At 34.9% G+C, this 12,322-nt stretch overlaps 1 protein-coding gene across 1 annotated transcript in view; it reads right to left on the reverse strand.

Annotated features, from left to right (window-relative positions):
• Positions 1-12,322, reverse strand: part of GRID2 (glutamate ionotropic receptor delta type subunit 2) — a 1,470,351-nt gene that overhangs the window by 115,003 nt on the left and 1,343,026 nt on the right. The gene's annotated exons all lie outside the window — the stretch shown is intronic.

A 12,322-nucleotide genomic window follows, 5' to 3' on the forward strand; every position in this document is an offset into this window, starting at 1 on the left:
CGAGGTTATTAGGCTTCCTAGCCAGGTAGGTTTTTCTACTCACCCGATATAGGTATTGTCTCCTTGCATGTGATCTATATTCTATCTTTTAAAATGTGTTTTATTTTATTTTTGAGAGAGAGAGAAAGACAGAGTGTGAGTGGAGTAGGACAGAGAGAGAGGGAGACACAGAATGCAAAGCAGTCTCCAGGCTCAGAGCCGTCAGTGCAGAGCCTGATTTGGGGCTCCCACTCAGGAACCCTGAGATCATGACCTGAGCCAAAGTCCAAGGCTTAACCCACTGAGTCACCCAGGTGCCCCTGCACGTGACCTATATTCTAAATGAATGTTGTAAATCAAACTCTCACTGAAGAAAATAATTAACACTACCCTGCTGGCAAGACATATTTCCTATCTTGTGTTATTCTAAGTTATCTGTTGCCAAGTGTGGTCTATGGAAATTTTGCAGCTGGACTTAAATGAAACCCTTTTGTTGGGCATTGAAATGAGGAAAAAATAATTATACAATCTTCCCTCTCATAATTTAGGGAACATAACTTGATCCTGGGTTGTTTACAACACCTTTTAGTGATTATCTTTTTTGTATAAGTGTGACTTTTCCCCTAAATTACAAATTTATCAAAAATAAAAGGCAACCTTAATAAAATTAATTTAAAAATTATGTATAAATATAGAACTTAAGTCACAAAATAAACAGAACTAATAATTAAATCAAATATTCAGCTGGTTTGTTTGTTTAGAAAGCAATTTCTTGGTAAATCTGACTAGGGAAAAAGAAAACTTTTACATATAAATACAGATAGAGGAAGTGGTATCAGCAACATGAAGGAATAGGAGGTCTTCTCATAGAAACAACAATTTGGCAGCCATCCATGAACAAAGTACCTTTGTGGGAGTTTTGGGATCCTTGTTGTGTAACTGTGACAGAATCTAAGACTGAATAATACTTTCAGGAGACAGGGCTGTTCTCAGTGATTGGCTAACCAACTGTTGTCCTGTCTACATTCCTGAAAGCAGCCTATCCCCTTGAGGACTTAACTCCAGTACTACAAAGGTAGAAGACAAAGATGCCCATTCTCACCACTTCTATTCAACATAGTATTAGAAGTCTTAGCCAAAGCAATTATACAGGAAAAGGAAATAAAAATATCCAAACCAGAAAGGAAGAAGTCAAAATATCTCTGTCTGAAGATGATAAGATCATATATGTAGAAAATCTTAAAGACTAAACAAAAAAAACTGTTAGAACTAATAAAGCAATGCAGTAAAGTTGCAGAATACAAAATCAGCATGCAAAAATCAGTGGCATTTCTATACACAAACAATGAACTCTCTGAAAAAGATATTAAGAAACAATGACATTTATAATAGCAATGAGAATAACAGAATACTTAGGAAGAAATGTAACCAAAGAAGTAAAATATTTATATGCTGAAAGTTACAAAACAGTGAGGAAGGAAATTAAAGAAGACATAGATTAATGGGAAGAAATCTTGTGTTTGTGTATTAGAAGAATTAACATTGTTAAAATGCCCATACTACCCAAAGTGATCTACAGATTTAATGCAATCCCTATGAAAACTCCAATGGCATTCTTTTTTTTTCCAATGGAATTATTTACAGGAATAGAAAAAACAATCCTAAAATTGACATGTAACCACAAAGACCCCAAATAGTTAAAGCAATCTTGAGCAAGAAGAACAAAGCTGGAGGCATCATGCTTTCTGATTTCAAAATATGTTACAAAGCTACAGTAATCAAAACAATATGATAGTGGCATTAAAACAATTAGATCAATGGAACAGAACAGAAATTTCAGAAATAAATCTATACATTTACAGTCAATTGATGGCGTATAAGAGTTCCAAGAACATCCAATGAGGAAAGGATAGTCTGTTCAATAACTGGTGATAGGAAAATTGGATAGTCACATGTAGAAGAATGAAATTGGACCTCTATCTCACACCATATACAAAAATCAACACAAGATGGATTAAAAACTTAAATGTAAGACCTAAAACTTAAAACTCATAGAAGGAAACATAGGAAGAAAGTGTCTTAACAGTAACCTGGGCAGTGATTTTTGGATATGAGACAACCAAAAGCCAGGCAACAAATGCAAAATTAGATGATTGAGATTGTATCAAATTAGAAAGCTTCTGTATATATAATGAAATAATTAACTGAGTGACAAAAGCAAGCTACAGAATAGAACAAAATATTTGCAAACCACATATCTGATAAGGGATTCATATCCAAAATACATAAGGAACTCCTACAACTCAAAAATGGCAAAAAAAAAAAATAACCTGATTAAAAGATGGGAAAAGGACATTTCTCAAAAGAAGATATATGAAAGGCCAAAAGATATATGAAAATGTGCTCAACATCATTGGTCATCAGGTCATCAGGAAAATTCAAATAAAAACCACAATGAAATATCATCTCAAACCTGTTAGAATGTCTATTACCAAAAAGAAATAAGATAACAAGTACTGGTGAGGATGTGGACAAAAGGGAATTCTTGTACACTGTTGGTGGGAATGTAAGTTGGTACAGATATTATAGAGGTTCTTCCCCAGACTAAAAGTAGAACTATAGTATAATCCAACAATCTCAATTCTGGTTATTTATCTAAAGGAAATGAAACCAGTGTCTCAAAGAGATATCTGCACTTCCATGTTCATTGCAATATTATACACAATAGCCAAGATATAACAAGAACCTAAATGTCTGTCAAGAGAGGAATGGATAAAAAATATACAATGAAATATTATTCACCCTTATAAAAGAAGAATACTCTGACATATGTAGCAACATGGATGGACCCAGAGGACATTACGCTATGTAAAATAAGTCAGACACAGAAAGACAAATACTGCATGACCTCATATTTATTTAGAATCTAAAATAGTTGAATTTACAGAAGCACAGAGTAGAATGGTGGTTGCCAGAGGTTGGGGGTGGGAGATAGGGAAAATGAAGAGATATTGGCAAAAGGACACAAGTTCCCGCTATGCAAGATCAGTAAGTTCTGGAGGTTTAATGTATAGCATGGTGACTATAGTACAGAACCTGGTGAGTGCATGGTGAATATAGTTTATTGTGTACTTGAAATTTACTAAAAGGATAATTCTTAACTATTCTTCTGACAAGCAAAAATAAAGGCAATGATTTGAGGTGATGGCTGTTATAGCTTTATTGTGGTGATCACTTTACAATGCATATATGTATCAAAACATCAAGTTGTACACATCAAATATATAGTACAGCTTTGTGGTCAACTATACCTCAATAAAGCCAAAAAAAATGCAGATAGTTAAAAACTGGAAATGAAATAAGTTATTTATATGGAGTAAAACATAGTATGCAGTATTCTACAGGAATAAAATTAAAATATCGATAACTTTGATAATTTCCTGGGAAAAGAGAAATTATCAAATTTTCTCAAAAGTAGTAATTTTATTAGCACAGAGAAAGAGCTAAATAAAGTTGATACTAAAATATGAGAAACAGCCATAAATTTGAGTGTTTTTTTCTCCCTAAAATATCAGCAAAATGATTTTAATGGTATAATAAAAGAATAATGTATTATTAAACAGGAAAAAGTAACACTGATTCAGTATTTGGAAGGTTACTAGGATAATGTATCTTACAAATGAGGCTTTATCAAATTTTTAAATAATCTTTAAAAGACACCAAAAGACATTTGACCAAATTGAAAACCATTATCATTTATCTACATTCCTACCTACCTAATAAAGTAAGAACGGAAAGATTCTTGCTTAACAAGGCATAGAATAACTACTTCAAACTACCCCCAAAATTAACATAGTTGTTATTATTATAGCCTATGAAATAAGTAAGGAAGCAAAAATCTGATCAAGTATCCCAACAAAATTATCATTATTTGATGACATAGTTATGAAACCCATGAGAATCACATGAAAAAATATTAGAAAAATAAAGATTTCAACAGATTGGTTATAAATAAATATACACAAATCAGTTGCTTTTCTATTATTATGTCAATTAAGAGAGGAGACATAATTTTAGTAAAAATATCCTTTTACAGTAAATATAAATGCCTAGGAATAAATTTAACAACAAATGAAAAGGGACTATATAAAGAAAACTTCAGCACTTGATTGAAATAGACTTGAACTTGTTTCTAGATAAGACATAACATATTCCAAAAAGAATAGACATATAATCGCGAAATAAATGCCGATTTTACTCAGTATTTTTGATATTTAATGAAATCTAAATAAAATGTCAAAAGAATGTCTTAGGACTAATTAAAATCTTTGCATATTTATTTGGAAGAAATCAGATGAGAATAACAAAGAAATTAAAGAAAAATTTTTAACGTTTATTCATTTTTGAGAGAGAGAGACAGAGACAGAGAGACAGAGTGTGAGGGCAGGGAGGGGCAGGGAGAGAGAGGGTGACACAGAATCTGAAGCAGTCCAGGTCTGAGCTGTCAGCACAGAGCCTGACACATGGCTTGAAACCCATGAACTGTGAGATCATGATCTGAGTTGATGTCGGATGATTAACCTACTGAGCCACCCAGGCGCCCCACAAAAAAATTTTGAAAATAAAAAGTGATTGGAGGGACACCTGAGTGGCTCAGTTGGTTAAGCATGAACTCTTGATTTTGGCTCAGGTCATGATCTCACGGTTTGTGAGACTGAGCCTTGTGTTGGGTTCGGCACTGACAGTGTCGAGCTTGCTTGGGATTCCCTCTCTCCCTCTCTGCCTCTCTCCCCTGCACTCTCTCTCTCTCCTCTTTCTCTCTCAAAATAAATAAATAAACTTAAAAAAATGATTGGAGACTTAGAAAATCAAGTAGTAAAATATGTAATAAAGTTTAAAGATAAAATAGCATGGGATTTGTTTGAGAATAAAAAATCAGTGGAATAGACAAAAAACATACAAAACTAATAAAAGTATGTAAATATTATATACAGACTGTATTACAAAGGTCATAATTCAAATCAGTGTGGAAATATGAAATATTTTTAAAATGGTAGCGAAACAGGTGATTATTTCAAAAAGGTCAATATTAGAGTACTATGTAACACCAAAATAAAAATAAATTACTATAGTATAATAAACTAATTATAATGAAAAAAGAATTTAAGTTAAAAAAAAGCCCACAAAGCTAGAAAACATTTAAGAATATATTTTTCTTATATTGGAAAAATGAAATATCTAAATATAAAAGGAATAAAATATAAGTAAATATTTGATACATTTAATTACTGCATTTTTAATATATTTGCTTAGACCAAGTCAACATTAGATATTTAATATAAAGTGTTTCATGAAATATGGTCTAAAACCTATAGGCCTATTTACTGTGCTCAGTGAATACTTACCACCTTTTGTTGGGGTGAACCCCAACCAAACTATGAGATGATGAAATAGAGATAAAAATTCTTTCCTTGAAAAAATTATCCATTGCAATAATTCAATTCAATTTAATTCAATCTTGACAATTTAAATTTAAATTTAAAAAAAATTTTAAATGTTTATTTTTGAAAGAGAGACAGATCGCAAGCAGGGGAAGGGCAGAGAGAGACAGAGACAGAGAATCCAAAGCAGGCTTCAGGCTCTGAGCTGTCAGCACAGAGCCTGATGTGGGGCTCAAACTCACAAACTGTGGGATCATGACCTGAGCCAAAGTCAGACGCTTAACCGACTAAGCCACCCAGCCAGCCCTAAATACACTTTTTTAAATGAAAAATGAGTAATATAATCAGGAAAGGTTTTATATACATGAGGTTTGATGTACTTATAAAAACTAACAGATTCTTGGAGTGTTGGTATGAGAAAGGGGGGAATACTTGGTTAGATTTCCTCTACACTGATTATTCATATCTTCAGTCTTATACCATATATACTCACAGGCAGGATTATACTCATGTCCCACAGCCCTTCCTCCCCTTTTCTGATCTTTTGCAAAAATAATTTTCCCTCTACTCTTTGGAGTTCTTAGGTGAGACCCCTGTAATAAAAGACAGATGAACAAGAGGAAAACAAAAAGAAGTTTATCAACATGTCATACCTCATGTATACATGAGAGATACTCTGGGAAAAATGAGTCCCTCAAAAAGGTGATTTTAGAATTCAGCTATCTAAACTGGAAAGGAGAGGGGGGAAGCAAGCTTTTTATGAGAGAGTAATCATATTTATGAAAGGTGAATGGTCTTTTGTAGAATAGATGAGAAGTGCGATCTTTTATGACAAAGTTTGTCTAGATATGGTGTTCACTTCTAGTTACTTCTCCTGTGATGTGAGTCATTCCCTGTTGATGAAATCCCAGGGAGGGGATTTATGACACTTGAGTTCTTTTCTGAGAATTTATCTTTAGGTAAATAAGGGTTGTTTAGAGAAAGCTTCTCCCTGCGTTTGCTGCTTTTCAAGTGCTTACAGCTCAAAATCATCAATATACTAAGGTAGTATATTTTGGGGTGGCATATTCTGTTACCTTTAATTACCAACTTTCATATCTACTTTTATCTTACTAGGTCTAAACATACAAGTAACAGAGATAGCAGTGACCCTGAAGCCTCCTCTAACAAGCTACTTTGATTTCTGCTTTTCTGTTCTCGCAAACAGCCACTCTGGCCTCCTAGATTTCCTTGCACTTCTTTATAACTCTCAAGGGACCTCCCCAGTTGGGGACATATTGCTTTGCTATTAGAAAAGTGTTCTAGCATGGCTGTTACTGCTTTGTGAACTGTAAAGCTCGAATTAAATGTATATTAACATTATCATTGCCATATATACGTGTTTCTAATAATTCTAATGTTGCAAAGCATCATGAATTCATTTTTAAAGAGAACCATTAAAACAGTATGGTTATAGCCTATAGCAATACCAGTGAAATGTTGTGTAGTAACCCAAACCATTTTAGCTTTTAAAAATATCCTTTTTTTTTTTCATCTACTAAAACATAAAATCATTGTCCTTTGGATAGTTTTTTACCACTAGGTTAAAGCTGTCTAGAAAATATGCATCAACAAAACCTAAAGTCACTGTTCAACAGGATAACAATGGAAGGTTTGAAAATTTTCAGTCCATCTGACTAGGTGATGGGATATTACTTAAAAATTTCAACTAGTCTTGGGGTGCCTGGGTGGCTCAGTCAGCTGAGTGTCTGACTTGGGCTCAGGTCATGATCTCATGGTTCATGAGCTCAAACCACACATTGGGCTCTGTGCTGACAGCTCAGAGCCTGGAGTCTCCTTCAGTTTCTGTAACTCCCTATCTCTATGCCCCTCCCCCACTCACACTCTGTCTCTCTCTCAAAAATAAACATTAAAAAAATCTAAAACAATTTCAACTAGTCTTTGCTCTTGAAGTCATATTTCGATAAGCAGCTACATTGTAGGCCATTGACTTATTTACCAGCGGATTCCATGCCAAGTGAGTGCTTCATACAAGTTTAAACAGAGGGCAAAAGTGCATCCAGAAGCTTTATGTCATCAAATTCCAGGCCCCATTTATGCTACAGGGAAAAGAAGCCAAAATGGCATCTACCTCCAATATTGTCAATCTCTGGTCCCTAAAATAGAGATACCAGAATGCTGTGGGGATTAATGGAAGGTGGTAGCTGCTAATGCTCAACACCTGTGTCCTTATAGTGGAGCTGAGATACCAATAGTCTTGATGGATTTCTCATTGTTGAGATGAAACAAGGCTTAATTTCATTTCCATAGTATGATTAAAGTAATATTTCTTTGAATTCCACTTTACTCATAATCATTATGCATTAACTTGAAGATTTTGAAGGGATCTGTAAGAAATACAAAGGTAAGACTTGGGCTCTTGCCTTCAAGCTGCTTACGACTCAGTAGTGGAGATAAGTCAAGTACTACTTGTAACACAAAGCTTATGATGGTATGTACCATAAACAAAGCTTAAAATGTTAAAGTGATTTAAAGAAAGGGAAATTGACTTCCACTGAGGTAATCAGGGCAGCCTGCTTAAATATTCTGGTAACTGAATTTGTTGTACAAGAAAACCCCAAATATTTAAGTTCCTTATGTTTAGTGCCTGATTAAACACAGATACTCTTTGGAAACCAGTTTTTGTTCATGCACACTTTTTGAACGTTCTAGTTTTCTGCAATTTTCCATCCATCAGGTGAAGAACTATAAATATTCAATGTTATTTTCTCAAATATTTGCATTTCTTGCCAAGTAAATTGAAGGATGGGAAAAATGTATTTTCAAAACCTGCACCTGTGTTTCTCATCATGTTTTGGATTATGGCATATTTCTTTTCTTCTGTAGAATCCTCTTGTCCTGAATGCCCCAGGTTTGAATCCTCTACTGTGACCTAATGCTAAAAGCACTTTTCTTTTCAACTCATTAGGCAGCCATCTCCTATAATAACTGCAGAAGTCCACACAATAAGCAAATAGACTTTCACTACCAGTTATCCCAATGACTTTGGTTTTAATTGGGAAGCCATATTCTTTCTCACACAAATCTTTAACTGAGAAAATTTCTTAAAAGTACACTTCAAAATGTATAGCTACAGAGATACATCAATGATAATCTTTTTTTTTTTTTACTAAAAAAATCAATGGGACAATTATGGAAAGATGACATTTAAACCAAAGTGTAAGATGAGATATCCCTTCACTGAAGGGATATCTGTCCTCTGATGTCTTCCTCATTTATAAAGAATTTTTTCCATTCTTAAAAAATGCCCTTTACACACAAGTTTATTTGTTCTTCCCAATACTGCGAGGCAGGTGATATTATGATGCCTAACTCAGATGTGGTAATGGAACTTGTTCTAAGTGTTATCAATGACTAGATTTGAAACTTCAGCTCAAGGTCATCTTTTTTCCACTACACTAAAGATCAGTTTCTGGGAGATACTTGCTATAGGAATTTAAAAATATGTGAGATATGGTAGCTTTTGCCTTCAAGGCAAAGCCTACCTAGTTTGAAAAATAATATTTATACAAATAAAAATAATGCACCATAGTATAAAGCAAGAGCCATGAAAAGAATGCAACTTGTTTAATGCTATATGATCACACTATTAAGATAAATAAAAGTTAAGCTTTTAAAAAACAGCTTTCCTATTACTCAGCCATACAAAAGAATGAAATCTTATCATTTGCGATGACATGGATGGAGCTAGAGAGCATTATGCCAAGTAAAATAAGTCAGTCAGAGAAAGACAAGTATCATATGATTTCATTCATATATGGGATTTAAGAAACAAAACAGATGAACATGGGGAAGAGAAAAAAAGGTAAACCACAAAACAAAATTTTTTTTAAGTTTATTTACTTACTTTTGAGAGAGAGGGAATGAGTGGGGGAGGGGCAGATAGAGAGGGAGAGGGGGATCCCAAGCAGGCTCTTTGATGTGGGGTTCATGCAGGGGGCTCGAACTCATGGACTGTGAGATCATGACCTGAGCCCAAATCAAGAGCTGCATGCTTAATTAACTGAGTTACCCAGCACCCAAACAGACTCTTAACCATAGAGAACAAACTGGGCGTTGCTGGGGGGGAAGTGGGTAGGAAGATATGTTAAACAGTGATTGGGATTAAGGAGGGCACTTGTGATGAGCACTTGGTCTTGCATGTAAGTGGTGAGTCATGAAATCCTACACTTGAAACTAATATTACAATACTATATGTTAGCTAACTGGAATGTAAATGAAAACTTGAAAGAAAAAAACATAAAAATTCTCAACTACAAAGAATTATTGGGATGAATCAATATCTGGTTTATATGATTTTGGACGATTAAAGCCTGTTGATTTTGTAGTTATTGCTATCTAAGTATTTCAGGTTTTCAGGATTAAAACCAAAGCAGAGCTTTTTAAAATTAAAATAAAGGCTGCAGGATGGAAACTTATTATTTTTCCTCACAAAATAAAAACCAAAAGGCCCGAGAACTGGGAGAAATAAATTCTAGCTTTGCACACCAAGCTAACTTCTTTACAATTTAAACTAATGGTCAGTAGGGGATAAAGTGATTGTGAATTACAGGCGCAAAGAGTTATGATTAACCCAGAATCGATCTATGGTGGTCCTTATAATTCATTGCCCACATAAGTCCTTAAGATGGGATGGCTTTAATATTTATGACATATGGTTCTAGGTGGTGGCCTCTCCCACTTTGAACAAATTAATAATTTAGCATCATTCATCATTTCATCTGAATTTATCTAGCAAAATAAATCATGCCCAAGTCCATATTTTAGTGCTTAAGACTCACTTTTAAAATATATATAGCTTTGTTTACTGCTGCCTTAATTGTTGGCCTACTATATTTTAACCTGCTATTATTTTGAAATTTGAATTTGTGCTCCAAGATAGTCATCACAGGGAATAGATTTTCACAAGGAAGATATGAATGTGTTTAAAATAGATATCAGCTATTTAGAAAATATCCTTTTTTAACCTTGAAAAGAAGCAGTGTATTTACTTATAAATTTTATCTTTGCCTCTCTTTTTTGAGGCCATTGGAATACTAATTTTTTCAAGTTTATTAAAGCATTCTGGGAATGTGAAAAACTAAGCACAGCTAACTTTTCCACTGACAACTTTCTCTTGAAACAAATGGCTACTAGGGTCTAGAAGACAGAAGGGTAGTAAGGCCTGGAGTTCTGGATAATTCTGTGTGGGGAAAAGACTAAGAAATCTCTCCTTCAGGCAGGGTGAGTACCTGAGAAAACCAGCAGAACCTCCAGGGAAGGCAATGAAGAAACCAAGTTTGGGGCAATGCTTTTCTCACAATTTGGATTTCAAATCTTCCTGCTCTCTTTCCTTAGATATTTGTCCCCATGAATATGCCTGTTCTGCTGCCTTTATTTAAAAAGATTTTTTTAAATGTTTGTTTATTTTTGAGAGAGAGACAGAGATGGAGCACGAGTAGGGGAGGAGCAGAGATAGAAGGAGACAGAATCCAAAGCAGGCTCCAGGCTCTGAGCTGTCAGCACAGAGCCTAATGTGGGGCTGGAACTCACAAACTGTGAGATCATGACCTGAGCCAAAGTCAGACACCCAACCGACTGAGCCACCCAGGCACCCCTGTTCTGCTGCCTTTAAATTAGTCAGGAAGGAGTTGAATAAGTGGACACAGATCTGCCCTCATGGAGCTGGGACACAGCAGAAGACTGGAGAGCCCCAGCTTCCTCCAGGTTCCTCAGCAGGGAGATTTGTGAATCACTTTCTTCTATACTACTGGTCTATAAGGAGAGTGACATTTCAACTTCTGTAGCAAGATGGACAATCCCTAGAATAATCCAACAATCAGATTTGAGTCCTCATAAACTGATAAAGAAAAAAGACAACCCACAGAGCAAGTGCCACATTTAGAGAGGGGAAGATGAACCTGAGCATTCTGGAACAAGAGCATTGTGGTACTAGTAAGAGTCCAATTTTAAAAGAAAAATAAGCAGGGTATTTAACCAGATTCAATTGTGAGCCTAAAAAGATCTATGTGGCTATAAACTAACAAACAAACCTCAATTTCTCAACCAAAAATTGAACAGATGAATTGAAGGAGAAAATGCTCATTGGTCCTACAGGCTCAAATGGAAGGACTAGGATGACAACTGTCCCAGTTGGCCTGTGATATCCCAGTTGTAGCAATGGAAGCTCTACATCAAGGGGAACTTCTTGTGGGGCTGGGGGGGGGAGTACAGGTTTTTGGTAATGATACAGAAGGTTGGGGTACAAAATCCATACCACAGGATAAAAGATAGGGGCTGAAAGTGATGATTTTTGTAGCAGATGGATATGACATGGGTTATTGGGAATTGAGTATGGTGGAAAAGGAAATGAGAAAGCATACAACAGAGACTGTATCTTCCAACTTGGGGATGAGGCAAACCAAAAGTTTTTGTGTCTTCCAAAAGGCACCAATGCTCAGCTGAAGAGAGCAACTGCTAAATTAGTTTGGGCATAGCACAAGAACAAACACACATTATCGGATTGTTCTCCTCATAGCTCTCTGAAATGGGGTAAAGCTAGATTCCCTGATTCTGAGGTTGCAAATAAAATGTGCTGTGGTAAACAAAAGGAGGAAATTTTGATAATAGATCTGCTGAGACTCTGTAGTATAGACTGACTCTTTTGGACTTTACCTGAATGATCATGTTTTCTACAGTAAAGTTAAGAGTCACATAATGTCAACAATAAAAATAATCACCCTAGCTCTTAGGTATTTTGATTTAAACAGTGTAATGTCAAATCGTTTTCCTAATTTCTATGAATATGTTAATAAAACTGCATAAAAAAAACAAAACTTGACTGATAATTTGTCCAAATACAA

This window comes from Prionailurus viverrinus, chromosome B1 (genome assembly GCF_022837055.1).
Source record: "Prionailurus viverrinus isolate Anna chromosome B1, UM_Priviv_1.0, whole genome shotgun sequence".
NCBI classification, from domain to species: domain Eukaryota; kingdom Metazoa; phylum Chordata; class Mammalia; order Carnivora; family Felidae; genus Prionailurus; species Prionailurus viverrinus.